General features: G+C 41.2%; 1 protein-coding gene across 2 annotated transcripts in view; it reads right to left on the bottom strand.

Moving 5' to 3' along the window:
• LOC123758469 (Ankyrin-repeat, SH3-domain, and Proline-rich-region containing Protein) overlaps window positions 1-14,444 on the bottom strand; it is a 303,178-nt gene that overhangs the window by 251,295 nt on the left and 37,439 nt on the right. The gene's annotated exons all lie outside the window — the stretch shown is intronic.

Genomic DNA, 14,444 nt, shown 5'->3' on the forward strand with positions numbered 1-14,444 from the left:
TTAATTCATCAAATTCAGATATCTTGTAAATATGATTTGGTTGTCAACCTGTCAAAACGAGTAGAATAGTTGTGTGGCATCTTAAATATGTAATATAAAGATACCAAGGGAAGTGATCTAATCCCATTACAGAGCTAAGATTACGTCTCATGCAGGCGATGAGTCACAATAACGTGGCTGAAGTATGTTGACCAGACCACACACTAGAAATTGAAGGGACGACGACGTTTCGGTCCGTCCTGGACCATTCTCAAGTCGATTGTGTTACACAATCGACTATTCAATCGACTTGAGAATGGTCCAGGACGGACCGAAACGTCGTCGTCCCTTCAATTTCTAGTGTGTGGTCTGGTCAACATTACGTCTCATAGCCATCAGCGCAGCCAATAAGAGACTTGAAGGTAAGGGACAAGCTTACAGTGTGTGTATTATCTACACTATCTGACTATGATCTTGGGTCAAGATAATGTATATGGACGATACAACATATATACAAGATAATATATATGTTGACCAATATACATATATATATATTGGTCAACAATATACACGGATATTTTTTACTACTAGTGATAAGTCACTATATGTGTTGCCCTGTTTTAAATTACTACAAAAGTCAATATCACTATTTTTGCCACATATGTATACCTGTTTAAATTATTAGTGATTGGTAATTTATTGATATATTGTTTTCACTGTCTTTTCTATTTTTGTCAGCCTAAATTGGCCTATATTTACCAACATTTGGATATATCGGTGGTTACAAATAGGAGCTGCCTCGTATGGGCCAAAAGGCCTTCTGCAGTTACCTATGTTCTTGTATGTTCTTATATGTTGTGTTCTTATAAGTTAACAAGTTACAGAATTAAAAGAACAACGCGTGTTCTTCCTATTGGAGAGATGGGGCAGGGGTGGAAGAGAGCCTTTCAATGTACATGATTCTATGGCGGTATGCTCACTCACAGGACATGTGAAACTGCCCAATAAACTTGTCCTTCGGGGCAAAATAAAAATGTATTTAATACTCTTGCCTCCATCCTCTACTGCCCTGAACATTAAGCACCCAAAAGGTGGCACGGGCATGAATAGCCCGTAAGTGGTGGCCCCTTTGAGCCATTATCAGTATCATTAGCTGATACTGGAGATCTGTAGAGGTGCGACTGCACCCTGCGGAGAGGTCGTGACCTCTGTCTACTACCCTCATACATCTTCATATATATATAGCCCACGGAGGATGATCTACTCACCATTTGGTCACCACTTGGTCCGGGAGACATCTCCCGTCACGCAGGGTGCAGTTGCGCCTCCACAGATCTCCAGTATCATCTTTTGATACTGGTAATGGCTCAAAAGGGCCACCACTTACGGGCTATTCATGCCCGTGCCACCTCTTGGGTGGCTTAATCTTCATCAATCAATCAATCGATGATCTACTCTTAGGCTGTCCCTAATTTCCCCTCCGGAAATTATAGGGAAAACACACCAAAAGAAGGACCTTGAGTCCTTGTTGACGTTCGAACTTCCGAGACCTTGTCGACGTTCGAACTTCCGAGACCTTGTCGACGTTCGAACTTCCGAGACCTTGTCGACGTTCGAACTTCCGAGACCTTGTCGACGTTCGAACTTCCGAGACCTTGTCGACGTTCGAACTTCCGAGACCTTGTCGACGTTCGAACTTCCGAGACCTTGTCGACGTTCGAACTTCCGAGACCTTGTCGACGTTCGAACTTCCGAGACCTTGTCGACGTTCGAACTTCCGAGACCTTGTCGACGTTCGAACTTCCGAGACCTTGTCGACGTTCGAACTTCCGAGACCTTGTCGACGTTCGAACTTCCGAGACCTTGTCGACGTTCGAACGTCTGAGACCTTGTCGACGTTCAAAATCCACTTGTTCGGCAGGTCCTCGGACGGGGTCCGACTTTCCCGAGGGTCCAGGGTGATGAAATGACTACTCCCAGTTTCCAAACGTTAGAGTGATTGACAGTTAACACATATATACTACATGGGGTACCCGGCGGTGTTCGGGTGGATACTAAAAGATTGTGTTATTGAAGTATTGGGAGCCTTTAGGCAGCAAATCTGCCATTGGAACAAACATTTTGCAGAAAATGTCAAAATCTGAAACCCGCATTATGAACAGATCATGAAACTTTATGGACTCAGAGGCCAATGAACAAATCCACAAGGGCAGTGACGAGGATTCGAACCTGCGTCTGGGAGCATCCCAGACACTGCCTTAATCGACTGAGCTACGACAGGGCCTTTTACCCTGTCGTAGCTCAGTCGATTAAGGCAGTGTCTGGGATGCTCCCGGACGCAGGTTCGAATCCTCGTCACTGCCCTTGTGGATTTGTTCATTTGATGCATCACGTTAGTGTGATCTCTGTGTGTGGTCAGAGGCCAATATTATATCTTAACTGACTTCATGAGGGTTGCCATGAGGGACGATGGGGCCAACCTCGACCTGCGTAAGACAGTCCTCTAATACAAACAGTAAACCCAGCACAGTTTAGTGAGGCTTACACGTCTAGCTTACATTAAATGTTATTTAATGAGGGTAAACGTTTGGCTTACAACCTTGGACAGGTATTCTATATATTCTTATATGGATACATAATTATTTGTTTTATAACTGCAGGCGATGAGTCACAATAACGTGGCTGAAGTATGTTGACCAGACCACACACTAGAAAGGGACGACGACGTTTCGGTCCGTCCTGGACCATTCTCAAGTCGCTCGATAACAATGGTCAAAAGATACATTTCACTTGAAAAAATACACATTACCCCTGAAACAAAATTAAGTAAATTCTAACCATCTTACACATAAAGTGGCCTTATATACAAGCCTGAAATTCACTGGTTTAAAATACAACACTAAAGTGCTAATTCAACCCGGAATTAACAAAGCATATTAACTTTTTAACCAACAAATCATGTATTTTTTTTTACCAGGAATTAAAAATTAAGTTCGGTTAAATGTTCCCGGGATTAATGCAATGTGACTTTTTCCAGGCAACAGAGCTCGGAATAATTATACGAGCGTTCGCTCCTCCATACAATGCATACACCACACACACACACACACACACACACACACACACACACACACACGAGTCAATGCTCGATCCTGCAGACACAACTAGGTGAGTACACACACACCACACACACACACACACACACACACACACACATACACACACACACACACCACATACACACACACACACACACACACACACACACACACCCCACACACACACACACACACACACACACACACCACATACACACACACACACACACCACACACACACACACACACACACACACACACACACACACACACACACACACACCACACACACACACACACACACACACACACACACACACACACACCACACACACACACACACACACACACACACACACACACACACACACACACCGCCTACCGTGTTCAACAAGTATAAACGGTGGTTTGAGAACCATTGATAGTTCTAATGACTAGCTCTGTTGGTGTTTGCTTGTGTATGTTAATATTAGTGTATTTTCTGACTGTAAATATTTGTTTATGTTTGTGTGTGTTAAAGTTTGCTTTGGTGCCAAGGCTTAGCTATGTGTTAAAAACATATATGCATGCATACATAAAAATGTTGTATATATGCATATATAAAAATGTTGTATATATGCATACATAAAAATGTTGTATATATGCATACATAAAAATGTTGTATATATGCATATATAAAAATGTTGTATGCATACATACATGCATGCATACATACAATGTTGTATGCATACAACATGCGTGAGTTGGTGCTCGACTGTGTGTGTGTGTTCACCTAGTTGTGCTTGCGGGGGTCGAGCTCTGCTCCTTCGGCCCGCCTCTCAACTCTCAATCAACTGTTACTACTATTTTTTTCCACACCCACACACACACACGCCCAGGAAGCAGCCCGTAACAGCTGACTAACTCCCAGGTACCTATTTACGGCTAGGTAACAAGAGCATCAGGGTGAAAGAAACTCTGCCCATTTTGTTTATGCCGGCCCCGGGAATCGAACCCCGGTCCACATGACTACGTATCAAGCGTGTACCAATTCCTGGTTATCTGCATCAATACTTGACTCTGTTAAAAGTCAAATAAGGGACAATTTTATACAAAAATCCTTTAACAACATTTGAATTTGTACATATATATACTAAGAAAAAGACCACGGTATACTACGGGCTCACCATAGCCCGTGCTACTTGGAACGTTTTGTTCCAGGTAGCGAATCTTAAACAACAACCACAGTATATATCTACATAACGCCTGCAAGTTAAGATTTAAGGTATACACAAATAATAGGCGATGCGGGTTTGTCCATTAACTTACGAGAAGCTCCTCTATGAAGAAGAGATGGGGCCCTAAAGACAAGGGGCCAGATTCACGAAGCAGTTACGCAAGTACTTACGAACGTGTACATCTTCGCTCAATCTCTGACGGCTTTGGTTACATTTATTAAACAGTTTACAAGCATGAAAACTTGCCAATCAACTGTTGTTATTGTTATAAACAGCCTCCTGGTGCTTCGGAGCTCATTAACTGTTTAATAATTGTAAACAAAGATGTCAAATTGAGAAAAGATGGACAGGTTCGTAAGTGCTTGCGTAAGTGCTTTCATGAATCTGACCCCAGGAGTCCCACACAAGGTGGGACCAGGACCAGGAGTCCCACATTTTGTAGGACGAGGAAGAGAGGTCCCACATGGGGTGGGGGGGGGTGTCAAGACAAGAGGTCCCACATGGAGTGGGGTCAAGCCAAGAGGCAATTATCGGTTGGGAAAAGAACTGGTGGTCACACAAAGGGTTCAACCCGGACGAGGGTCACAAATGAACCAAACGTCAGAATACACTTCGACGGTGTGAAGACACAGAATACAATTCTGTATTCACAAAATTGTATTTCGTTCTGGCACAGAACGAAAGTGAAGGAGACAAACTTGCGAATTACATAGGCCTAGGCTTCCACGGATCCGAATGCAAATACAATATGACAAAGGTCATAAGGTATGATGAAGCATCATACCAATGCAATAATGATTAAGCCTCGGCTATGAGGCGAAACCCAGGAATTGATTTTTTTTCCCCTCTCTCACACACACACACACACACACACATACACACATACACACACACACACACATACACACACACACACACACACACACACACACACACACACACACACACACACACATACACATACACATACACACACATACATACACACACACATACATACACACACACACACACACACACACACACACACACACACACACACACACACACACACACACACACACACACACACACACATACACTATACACGTGCAGACAAAACTTTTATCAAATTAATACAAATGACGTAAAAAAGGACTGGATGTTTTCCACACAATACAATTCAGAGGCTGGCTCCACTGGATTACCTTTGCGGGTAATTGAAAATGTTGCTCACTGCCGCTACTGCACAACTTCTGATTAATTTTGTCGAGAGTGATATTGCGGAATGGAAATTGGCATTTTTAGGACATTTTTGGTAATACATTGTGGTGCTGACACAGGGATAGCAGTGAGAGGGAGGGGCAGAAGGGAGAGGAAGGGACAGAAGAGAGAGGGACAGAAGTGAGAGGGAGGGAAAGAGAAAGTGAGAGTGGTGGTGAATAGTGAGTGTGGGAGAGGAAAGTATTATGTTTTAGTAGAAAATTATGTTAATTTGCGAAATTGTGACTAAACGATGCTCATGATTTATGAAAGCGCATTTGGACACTTCCTTGCACAGCGCTTCCATAGACTAGATAGACAAGGCACAATATCTTGAGGCTTAAACACGAACAGCATCCTTCCACATACGCACAAGGCCATAAGGAGGCTGTGTGTCTCATCAGATCACTTCAGATCACTGTATACAACAAACGTGAGTCTCACACCTGGAGTATGCAGCCCCAGCAAGGAACCCCACCAAAACACGTTCACAGTTAGATGGAACACGGTGGAAATTATGTTCTCAAGTAATACTAAACATACTCGACAACGTCCGGACAGCTTAGCTTTTAGGCACATGGACAATGAGTCTTTCAAGTACTATATATTTATAATCTTCGTGAGATTTACTACTAAGTACAAAATGCCCGGCATAGAACTCCCACCTGAAAAAGCCCGAAAAGGAAATTATAAAATATTCAAAAGATATGCAACAAGTACACAATGAAATCACTACACGTGTATGTACGAGAACATTTTTGGAGCAGGACGAGGATCGAACCAGCGTCCTAGGTAACCCTAGATGCATGCTACAGATCAATATGCTAAAGATCATCCGCCCAAATTCTAGCCGCGTGTCTGGGGTTGAGCTGAGGGTAGTTTGATCCTCTACTTCCTCCAAAGATGTTCTCATAGGCAACAAGGTGTGTTACCGAGCTGAAGAGGCTGAAGGAACTGCGCATCACACTACTGAAGGACAAAACGCGCAGGGGAATAACACAGGGAATTGGCAGACACATAAGCACTGATCAAAGTGGTCAACAACAGAGCGAGAGAGAATACCTGTAAACTGGACACCAAAATCAGAGCAACAAGAAAAAACTTCAGTGCAAGAATTACAAATATGTGGAATAGATCACGTGGTAGACGAAGAACTCAATGCGCAATTGTAAATGTAAATATTACAAGAAAAAACAGACTAAACCACTGCATTAAATTATTAATGATTCGAAAGGTGAGGTTCAGGAGCTGACGCTCAACCCAGCAAATAAATCCAGGTGAGGACACAGCCTCTTCCATGGACAAAACTTCCTCTGCAGGCACAAGAGTATTCAATTACCACAGGAAGTGCTTAAAGTTGGTGAGCACCGACCGTTGACCGGCGACACCATCCTGCAGAACTAAGGGTGGGCGAGGTAGGGAGGGAGTGGGGGATTAGAGCGGAGGAAGTGGGGGGTGGGATGAGGGGTAGTGAGGGGGAGGAGGGAGATTCTCCCAGCCTAAACAGAGGAAGCCTCCAGAGGTAACCCGCTCCCGAGGGGAAACCTGCGTCCTGTGTGCACGTTATGATGAAAGTTGGCAAAAAATTTGCAAAAAATTTGCAAAAAATTGGCAAAAACCATGGTTCGAATTCTCCACTAGGGCGCCGTACACCTAAATTATACGTGTACATAAAGCTAGGGAAGAGGTTGGATGCTATTCACCTTCCACGACAAGTCGCCTGGAGGAAATACCAATTTTGGCTTCCATCAGCCATATAAAATTGTCACTACAGAGAAACTTAGCGAATCCAACACGCTGATGTTGACCGGCGAAAATCCTCCATTGCCATAATCCGGAATGGGAGTGGGAGGGAGGAGGGAGGGTGGGTAAATTTGATACAGCACGCCGGATATGGGGTAACTGATATACTATGGATGAGCTATTTATGTGCAAATGCCACACACGATTCAGGCTGCAATTGCTGGAGGGCGAGGATTGTTAAACTTTTGTCCATGACTCCGCTCCCTAAGCAATAATTCCAGCGATCAACAGTGTCCCAACCTGGTACACAGTCGTATCTATGAAGCGTGCTTATACAGGTGTGCTGAGAGAGGAACAGATACACGAGGGTGTACTCAGCATACATGTTCTTTAAGGGCTGAATTACCATTAAGTTCCTGTGCCTGCCACCTAAAATATCCCCTTAAAAGGTGGTTCTCGAGTAGCCTATCAAATTTAATAAAAGGTGAAAGACGTGACCTTTGGCTCTAAATCCTCGAACTCTTAATTAAATCAAACACATACTCTTCAAATGTAATTTTGCTTGTTTAATGTCCAAAGGTTGGTAAAATTAAATACACTTTAATGTATAGAAATCAGCCTAAACTCAATAAAGATCCCAAATTCATTAGCTTATTCTTATGACTCTTGGAAACCTTCAGTTGCTTACATTAGTATCTTGACATTTCTTCGACACTATGTCAAGCTAAATTAACCCAAGGCAAATTAAACCTAAAGTAACTTAAACCTAAGACAAATTAAACCTAAAGTAACTTAAACCTAACCATAAACAGCCTATGTTAAAATACATAAATGGTTGGATATTGATCTGCTGATGAAATTGTTAATGTAAAAATCTCCATTGTGGTCGGAATAAGTCTAAAAAATATATAATCTTGATATCATAAACATGTTGTTTTTGCCTTAAAGCAGAATCACTAATTGGGAGAAGACGAGAGAAAAATTATTTTGGGTTTAAATAAAATTCAATAGAATTAGTAAAGCCCTGGCTCTGGAATAATGCCATACGGACATAAAAAGGTACAACCGAGTACCTACATCAAATAAGTGGTCATTAAATACAGCAGTAGGCTAAGCAGAACTACGAGTCTAAATATTAGAGTACCATGAGCTAAGGTACTCATTAGCAGACATAAGTTGCAGTGGCCACTCGCACCGGCTCTGCAAGACCTTTAGAAACATCGAATACATTTAGAGGACACAAAATGGATTTTAAACAAATGAAAACTTTGATCTCCTTTGTCTGCCAGACAATGCCTCACCCAAGTTTCCCACGCTACTGTACCTAACCTCGATACCTTTCCGGGATATTCCTGCCCTGAAGCCCTCAACTCACCACCCACGTGCTGCTCTCATCCCTGGACCACCTTTATATTCAACTGTGTTGCGTCCTATGCTAGAGCTGAGAATACTTTCCTCACAGCGAAACATAGTAACTAACTTTTTTCCTGATTTAGTATTTAAACTTTATAGGTACACCCCGGTGCCTTACTAATACACCCTCAGTGTTTAACAGTCAACACCCCAGTGTTTAACACAGTCAACACCCCAGTGTTTAACAGTCAACACCCCTAGTGTTTAACAGTCAACACCCCAGTGTTTAACACAGTCAACACCCCAGTGTTTAACACAGTCAACACCCCAGTGTTTAACAGTCAACACCCCAGTGTTTAACAGTCAACACCCCAGTGTTTAACAGTCAACACCCCAGTGTTTAACAGTCAACACCCCAGTGTTTAACAGTCAACACCCCAGTGTTTAACAGTCAACACCCCAGTGTTTAACAGTCAACACCCCAGTGTTTAACAGTCAACACCCCAGTGTTTAACACAGTCAACACCCCAGTGTTTAACACAGTCAACACCCCAGTGTTTAACAGTCAACACCCCAGTGTTTAACACAGTCAACACCCCAGTGCTTAACACAGTCAACACCCCAGTGTTTAACAGTCAACACCCCAGTGTTTAACACAGTCAACACCCCAGTGTTTAACACAGTCAACACCCCAGTGTTTAACACAGTCAACACCCCAGTGTTTAACACAGTCAACACCCCAGTGTTTAACACAGTCAACACCCCAGTGTTTAACACAGTCAACACCCCAGTGTTTAACACAGTCAACACACCCCAGTGTTTAACAGTCAACACCCCAGTGTTTAACACAGTCAACACCCCAGTGTTTAACAGTCAACACCCCAGTGTTTAACAGTCAACACCCCAGTGTTTAACACAGTCAACACCCCAGTGTTTAACACAGTCAACACCCCAGTGTTTAACACAGTCAACACCCCAGTGTTTAACACACTCAACACACCCCAGTGTTTAACAGTCAACACCCCAGTGTTTAACACAGTCAACACCCCAGTGTTTAACAGTCAACACCTCAGTGTTTAACAGTCAACACCCCAGTGTTTAACAGTCAACACCTCAGTGTTTAACAGTCAACACCCCAGTGTTTAATAGTCAACACCCCAGTGTTTAACAGTCAACACCTCAGTGTTTAACAGTCAACACCCCAGTGTTTAACAGTCAACACCTCAGTGTTTAACAGTCAACACCCCAGTGTTTAACAGTCAACACCTCAGTGTTTAACAGTCAACACCCCAGTGTTTAACAGTCAACACCCCAGTGTTTAACAGTCAACACCTCAGTGTTTAACAGTCAACACCCCAGTGTTTAACACAGTCAACACCCCAGTGTTTAACAGTCAACACCCCAGTGTTTAACAGTCAACACCTCAGTGTTTAACAGTCAACACCCCAGTGTTTAACACAGTCAACACCCCAGTGTTTAACAGTCAACACCTCAGTGTTTAACACAGTCAACACCCCAGTGTTTAACAGTCAACACCCCAGTGTTTAACACAGTCAACACCCCAGTGTTTAACAGTCAACACCTCAGTGTTTAACAGTCAACACCCCAGTGTTTAACAGTCAACACCCCAGTGTTTAACACAGTCAACACCCCAGTGTTTAACAGTCAACACCTCAGTGTTTAACAGTCAACACCTCAGTGTTTAACAGTCAACACCTCAGTGTTTAACAGTCAACACCCCAGTGTTTAACAGTCAACACCTCAGTGTTTAACAGTCAACACCCCAGTGTTTAACAGTCAACACCTCAGTGTTTAACAGTCAACACCCCAGTGTTTAACAGTCAACACCTCAGTGTTTAACAGTCAACATCCCCTATTATGCAAGAGACATCTTCCCTCATATGCCCCAGGAGAGCACACGGGTCCACGGCTTTGTTTCAATAGTTTAGTTTCGACCGAATAAATGCAAGTTGAGCTCAGTCGAATCTTAGAATACATCGTGTGCGTTTTAAATGACGATAATGTACATATAAAAACCAATGATTGCTGGTGAAAAGAATTGATTGAAAGGTTCAGTGCCACTCGCTAAAATATTACCTTTAAAGTGCAATATAGCCTAAGAATATGCGCAATACTACCCATTAAATCGTTGTTATTTTTGACAATATACGAAATAAATGCGTGCAATTACACCTGCTAAATTTCATGCTGCTAAATTTATACATTTTATATAAACATCATTCATATGATGTTTATATATAAATATATAAAAAATATATATATATAAAATATATATAAAAAATATATAATATATAATATATAAAAAAAAGGTTCAAAACGTAGACAAGAATACCCTGAAGCAATAGGCTAGACCAAGGGTCGTCTGGATACCAATGTAACCTTTTTTTTATAGTCATTGCCCTCAGCAAGGGCACAGCTGCCCATTCTAATGTTGAACAGGAAAGTCCTTTCGAAGAGGCAGTGAGGATATATCATCACGTTTGTTTTTGACACTTGTAAGCCAAATGAGAGTTTAAATCAAACTCGCGAGGATATTACTGTAAATGTGCACATTAAGCAGTAAAGTTGTATACACTACGGTATACAATAATCAATATATTGATAATAATATTAACAGTATCAGACCACGGAGGAAAATTGAAACAGGAATTTCCTTAAGTACTTTCGTACATTAATACATCTTCAGAAGAAGGAGTAATACATCTTCACTCCTTCTGAAGATGTATTAATATACGAAAGTACTTAAGGAAATTCCTGTTTCAATTTTCCTCCGTGGTCTGACACTATCACATTTTTAATCACGTGTTTATTTTCGTGATATACACACATAATAATATTAAATATCATAGGTTTACTGTAATTAAAATGCGGATAACGCAGTTCTTTTTTTGTGTAGTGTGTGGGAGTTAAGCTTTTCAACTGGACTGTTATTATTTACCTCTACCTCTTCACTCTTTTTTGGCTGATGTTCACTTTTCAACAATAAACTAGAAAGAGGAAAGAGATGGACGGATAGCAACAGTCGGAGTGGAAAGTCCGCGTCTTACGCACTAAAAACTAGATATGTCGCCAATCTTTTCAATAGTAATTTTGATTTCATATTTTCTATAAGACTTAATGGATAAACTAGATGACCAGTCACTCTAGGCTATTGTGACACTCCATGACAAGATATTTACTGCGTTCTCACAAAACATTTGAAGTAAACACTTCCAGTTAACTTTCATAAACGTATGCGCAAAGTTAATGCTTTCAAGCAAGCATTTGATTAATATATTTACAATAGCTAGGTTACACAGCAGGAACATCTGTAAATGTTTAATGTTTCACTACATATATGAAAATTCTAAATTTACCCAAAACGAAGGTGTGAGGGTGTTAAGAGAGGCGTCACACTGTGGGGACCGACCAGACTTACGGTACCTTAGGGAACACCCGCGTATCAGACTTTTTTACACAGCATGTGCTCAGAACTGGGCCATCGCCTCCAGGACGCGGCATGAAGTGACCGTGAATGCCCTTTTCTTTATTTTCGTTTGCGGTATTTGCTACGATGAGTCCCAATGATAAATGCATTACATTTCACAGCAATTTTTTTATTATTAATTTATTAATACATTAGGTACATCTGCATTTGTGAAGCTACCCTAGACTATATGAAGAGGACTACAGTGTGTCACAAAGCTAGCTACGTTATTTCACGGCAAGACAATTTGTTTTTGTAATAAGTCTACGGCACTCTTGAAAATGTTTGGTAAATAATAGCACAAAATAGAATCAACGAAAATCAGATAAGGAAAAAAAACTGGCCAACCAAAATCAGATTGACTTGATTGCGAAATCATATTTGTATTAATTTGTCGCGTTCAATATTTAAATATATCCGGGAAAATCATGCCATAAAAAAATAATTGCTCAAAAGTGCTTGAATTGCCTTTATGGATAAATATGAAATGGAATTTCAGTGATAACTTTGAGAACGTTGCATGGTTGGTATATCAGCAAATATATTATCTACATTAAACCAATGTTTGTACGATAGCCATATTAACGTTTATGACAGATTAACGCCTGTCACTTCCCTACTGATGCTTGTATCAATAATACTGAAGTTGACATAAGCCACACTAATGTTTCAATACGTTTTGTTAATGTTTTGTTTGAATTTATACTAATGCTTCCTAGTTATACAATACTATTTTGTTATACGACCGGTCATGTTTACATGTGTACCAGAGTACATATTCAGTGTTTTTTTATGGGAATCCCGCCCTTCACCATTGGTAGCCTTTATGCATTGTACCAATGTTCTCACGGCACTTCTATAAATCTGCTTGACTCTCAACGACCTGACAGCACCAGTATAAAAAGCTATGATTTGTTCAGAACTGAAACCTATGTTGATGGGATTACAAAACGTGGACCAGACTGTGCGACACAGTGGTTACCGGGATCAGGTTGGGTTACCGTTACCTGTGGCAGGTGGCTACAGGGGACGGATCTCCCAATCCTGAGCACTCCAGGTGCAAACTCTGTGAGCAGGAACTGTGGCATGATCTCCCACACTACATCACCGAATGTCCAGTTATTAGTCCTTTCAGACCAGTTGGCATGAGGTACCTGGAGCTTTGCAATTACTTTATTCACTCTCGTGTTCTTGAAGATATCCTCATATTGCACCCAAAATTTGCCAGTGTAGGCTACTAAACATATGGCCCTGTGTGACTAACCTTCCTGCGAGATGGGGACTTTTATTACCACTGCTGCCTTATTCACTCTTGTGTTGATGATATCCTCATAATGCACCCAGAGTCTGCCAGTGCAGACCGCTTATCACATGCCTCTGTATGACTAACCATCCTGTGTGATGGGGATTTTTAGCATCACGTAGCTAGCTTTTTGACACTACTCCCCTTCATATAGTCTAGGGTAGCTGCACTAATGCAGATGTACCCAAATGTGTTAATAATAAAAATAAAAATTGGTGATTGAGAGTATAATTTGACTGCGAATTATTTCCAGCAAAATTCCTGTGTGCCTTAGTAATATATACAGCGCTCCTCGTATAAAAAAAAATGTATAAAATCCCCAGAATAAATAATAAATAGTCGTAATGCCGGATCGCAACGCTGTAAAAGTATATGCGGAAAATCCACTTTTGGTGGTGGTTCAGTGTTTTGTGATCGTCAATTGCATATTATATATATATATATATATATATATATATATATATATATATATATATATACTGTATAGGAGTACCACCTCTGGCTGGAAGAAGGGGGACCCATAGCCTCGGAGGAAACTACACATAACGCATTGGAGGGAATGTAGGTCCCCTCCAATACAGTTTCTGTGTGCTTTTCTCCTACCACCCCCTTGCTTTTTTTTTTTTGTATATATATATTTTTTTTCACGTTACACTCAGTAAAGAGACAGATTAACCCAACATTCGACAATAAATTTAACAAATGCAATCTTCAACTAACAGCGGGGCGCGTATTAATAATCGTTGGGCATTACTAGAGTAACAATGGTGTTTGGCAAGGGAACACAAAATATTGTTAAGAATCCACGATTACGACTCATTTGCAGACGAAGAGTCACAATAACTATGAGTGTGATTGGCTGGTTATAAATAGGTGCTGCCTCGTATGGGCCAATAGGCCTTCTGCAGTTACCTTGTTCTTATGTTCTAATGAGATGGCTGAACTAGAAATGAATTAAATTACCTGAATTTTAAGTGTTTCCATGATAAATTGAGCCAGATAATGCGTAGGCTCAAATACAC

This window comes from Procambarus clarkii, chromosome 11, assembly GCF_040958095.1.
Source record: "Procambarus clarkii isolate CNS0578487 chromosome 11, FALCON_Pclarkii_2.0, whole genome shotgun sequence".
NCBI classification, from domain to species: Eukaryota; Metazoa; Arthropoda; class Malacostraca; order Decapoda; family Cambaridae; genus Procambarus; species Procambarus clarkii.